Source organism: Corvus brachyrhynchos, unplaced genomic scaffold (genome assembly GCF_000691975.1).
Source record: "Corvus brachyrhynchos isolate BGI_N302 unplaced genomic scaffold, ASM69197v1 scaffold90, whole genome shotgun sequence".
Taxonomy (NCBI): domain Eukaryota; kingdom Metazoa; phylum Chordata; class Aves; order Passeriformes; family Corvidae; genus Corvus; species Corvus brachyrhynchos.
The window spans coordinates 3,993,825-3,997,868 of record NW_008236932.1 but is presented as its reverse complement, the minus strand read 5'-3'; the positions used below and the strand labels follow the sequence as shown (position 1 = coordinate 3,997,868).

Here is a 4,044-nt window from a genome sequence, read left to right as displayed (position 1 = left end):
TCCTCTCACACTTCAAAAGAAATCTGTAACCTGTACCAGCTACAGAAAAATGTAGCATCTGTTGATCACTGGGGCAACTGGGAAAGAAAACTTAAAATCCGTGCGGGCTCTGCTGTCTTCTGTTTCCCTTCAGACCTCCAGGTGTGTGGTCCCCAGCACGGACTGTGCCATCTGTCTGGGACTGGCACAGCTGCATCAATGTCTCAGCCATGGGGAAGAAGAGCTGGGTGTTACTTGAACAAGGGCAGGCTGTATGGGGCTGTCCGGCTGGCAGTGCCCACAGAAACACAGGCCTTTTGACACGGTGCCTGTGACATGCTACAGGATGAGCTGGCAGTTTCTGTATGCCAGGATGACGGTGGATCCTCAACACCCAGGCCCCTTCCTCACCAGGTGTCTCCACCCACGTTTCTCTGAGGTCTGCACCAGCTGAGCTCATGGCTCAAGCCAAATTACTCTACTAAATGTGAAAACAAGAGTTATAACTAAAATCGGGCTCAATCCTGCCTAGATTTTATCCCTGGCATGATGCAGCTCAGCAGGGAAATTGTCTGAAATCATGTGCTCAGCAGCCCAAGCTATGGAGCTGAGGTGACAGTTTAACCAGTAGATCAAACAATTACACAATTTTGATAATGCAGTGCCTGTGTTCGATTGTCTTAAAATTAGGAATATAACAATTATTTTCTGCACTAAAAGCCATCCTGCAGCAGATCATTTTGCTTGACTTTTTCATCAGCTAAGCAAAACCTCCAACTGTGAAAAAATATATATTCAGCAGAGTACTGATTTTCTCCTGCAATCTCCCCTCCTCCCCATTTATTCCTTTTCTTCTCTATCATCAATCTTTTAAGCATGCCACTGTGCATTCACATTTTTCTTTCTGCACGTGTCAGCTCAACGCTCTTGCCCTCTTTCTCCGCCAAATCCCGCAAAGCAGATTTTAACCACTCATTTCCCGAATAGGGAATTCCACACACAACTTCGCAAAAGCCAGGCACTCCGGGCGCTTCCCAGCCACTATGCTGGAATCCCCCCTTCCCTCCAACAACCCACGGCTATGGACAAAAGAGCAAGTAAAAGGAAACTGACTTACTGCTATGGCTTGGAGCCTTTCCTTGTGCAACTCTGCTTCCGCCATCCTGGAGAGAAGGACACGGGAGGAGAGAGGGAGACCGGTGGGTGGGAGGGAGAAACAAAAAGGCAAACAAAACCAAAACGGACTGCAGTCACAGGGGGGAAACTGGAGTAATTGCAAGGAAAGCTGAGCTCCTGTGTAGCAATCAGCGACTTTTGGAGGCACTGCAGGCTGGCTCACGGTACGATCATTTTAGTCACTGGACCAGTGCCTGCCTGGCTGCCTGTCTCCCAGCTGTCTTGCTAACTGCATTTCAGTGCTGCTTCTGTGTGCTGGTGCTGTCACACAAACCATGTAGGCACTCTCCAAGCAGCTGAGCAGAGGGATAGCTCGCATGGCTATAATTTTTTGCGTTGACGTCTCAGCTCATTTGCTCCTCCTATGTGGTGCTGGGTCACGACAGGAGCTCGACATCAGCAGCGTGCACGGTAATACAAACCTGCCTGACTGCAGCAGAGGAGGCAGACAGCTGTGCCACAGCATGTCCTTAGCGAGCAGCACAGCGCGCAGGGAAGGACGGTGGCACATGGCGCAGGGAGCGGGAGCTGCGGCAGGCGGGCAGGCAGGCGGTGGCTGCAGCCCCAGCTGAAGCAGGTTTGGATAAGGGAAAGGACAGGGCTGCCAGGAGGAGGGAGAGCGCGGACGCTGGGGGAACCGCACAAACACTTGTGAGTGCAGTGGTAACATGGCATGCTGCAAAAGGCTGCTGCTGCAGGGCAGCCCTTAAGAGAAGCGACGAAGAGCATCTGGATGGGGAGGGAGGGAGGGGTAAGGTGTCCACATGCCCCGCATGCACTGCATGTATTGACATCAGACATTAAAGTGACAAAGCTGTGTGTACAGACTCTCCGAAGAACCCACTGTTACAAATAGAGGAGAAGGAGGCAGGTGAGGAAGTAAGGGGACACCTGAGCCGGTATCACAAGGGTACCCGCAATTTCAAGCCTGGCTTCGGTTCTGCCTGCAAGCTCCTTACACTTTTATTTTTACTTGTATGATCGTCTGTTTGCTTCCTTTTCTCATAGACAGCAGCGAAGCCCCCCACTCTCTCCCAGCCCTGTCCCATGGGGTGCCGCTGCACGGGTGAGCACGGGGCTGCCCCAGCGGAGGGGCGTCTCCGAGCCAGGGCAGCCGCCCCGCCAGATGCAGAGCTGGGTGGGGGCTGACCATGACATCGTGGGGCTGCCCTGCCGTGAGGAGCAGAAGTGCATTTTGCAGCGTATAACTTTGATGTAATAACCTCTTGGTGCTAAGACAGAGAAACTCCCCTATCTTGAAGGAAAGCGATCTGAAAGTCACCCTGTTTCCCGTGTGCTTGCCCTTTGAAGGGCCACCTAGCCTGGAATTTTAGTTTTCTACATCCCTGTCTTCTCTCTCAGACTGCCTTCACCTCCACTTCCAGGACGTGCTACTTGCTGCAGGCTGTTTTTCAAGGCAGCTACTTTGTCAAGTGTTTTCACCTCCTGGTCCCATTTTCCTTACTGGTGCATGCCATGTGACAGCATGTCAAAGTGACTTCTTGCTTAGCTTTGCCTCCGTGAAAGACATCCTTTGTCATATAAAAACTCACAAAACATTATATAATTCCAGTAGTCACTGTGGCCAAAAGGCAAAGTTTTATTGCCATATCCCAAGTGAGGCAGTCTTAGTAAGTGGGTATTGGGGGGCTCACAGCTAAGGGAAATGCAACAATTGTGGCTAGAAACTGGGATACTCTTTTCAGTCTTCCAGCTTTAAGTAATTGAATAGCAGCTGCCCTCTCAGCGTGTTTGGTCCCTTTCAGCTTGTTTAGTCTCTTTTTTGTTTTCCTTCACCATGTAAAGGTCCATGCATTGCTACTTGTATTACTACAGCTGGTTTTGAAATATCCCATCACACAGGATCCAGACATCTCTACTCCCACATGTGGTCTTGAGAACATATATGGGCAACTGCTACTAAGGCTTGATAGCTATGCCATTAAATCCCTTCAATACCCTTCTCATGTTTTGCTGTTAAGCCTTGCCCAGGGGAAGAATTCTGCTACAGGCTATATCCAGCAAAGACAAGGGTTATGCCCCAGTGCTTATTGGAGCTGTAATGGGCAGCCTATTCATTCCACAACCTGTAGTCACATTACATGTTTCCAAAGCTGCGTGCAATATGCATGGCTTTGGGCCATCCCCTCTTTCCTTCCGTATGACATCCACTCAGGAAGACATTTAAGCACATATTTAAGCACATTCCACACAGTCATATATAAAAATGGATGTGAGTATCTCAGTTATGAGATACAGAGCTGGACACTGTACTTCCCCTTTGTTTATCCTCTCTCCAATTAACTGCAGTGCTTGTTGCCAGAAAGGGATAAGCAGGGTATGTTCTAGTGAGTGCTGCAGCATTCCTGGTCCCAATGAAACATGCAGCAGGGCTGTGCACCTCTCCAGTTCAGTTTGCTGAGGAAACATGGATCAGCTCTGTTGACTCTTTGTGGAACAGGAACAATAGAGGTTGCATCTGCAACTGCAGCAGAGCGGTTTCTTGCTCATGACACGCAGTGAGGAAAGGCTGGAAGTCCTACAATAGTAATAGCCACTAGTTTCTCCACGTATTTCTCTACATATAACTTTCTCTCATATAGCTTGAAGCCTGTGATGGAATGAGGCTGAAATACTTTACTGAGGCAGTTCACAGACCACACCCAGGTGAAGTGACCTCTATGAGGTGATTTACTACACCGTGATGGAGTCTGCAGCAGACAGCCCCTATAGACATTTAGTTAGTGAAGACAGTATTAAATAAAACAAAACAAAACAATTACCCAGTCCATTTTTAAACATTTTTTTCATCCACATTGGTTAGGATTTTTGTTTCCAGAATGTTTTGCTATGTTGGTAAGGGACTTTAATTTAAAAATTAAGAAATTT

The 4,044-nt window shown here is 48.6% G+C and overlaps 1 long non-coding RNA gene across 1 annotated transcript in view; it reads right to left on the bottom strand.

The window, feature by feature from the left end:
• Positions 1-1,739, bottom strand: part of LOC108445207 — a 64,017-nt gene extending 62,278 nt beyond the window's left edge. The window contains exon 1 of the long non-coding RNA XR_001859972.1: positions 1,097-1,739. This is a non-coding gene — a long non-coding RNA (uncharacterized LOC108445207). The remainder of the gene's footprint in view (positions 1-1,096) is intronic.
• Between the last annotated feature and the right edge of the window lie 2,305 nt (positions 1,740-4,044).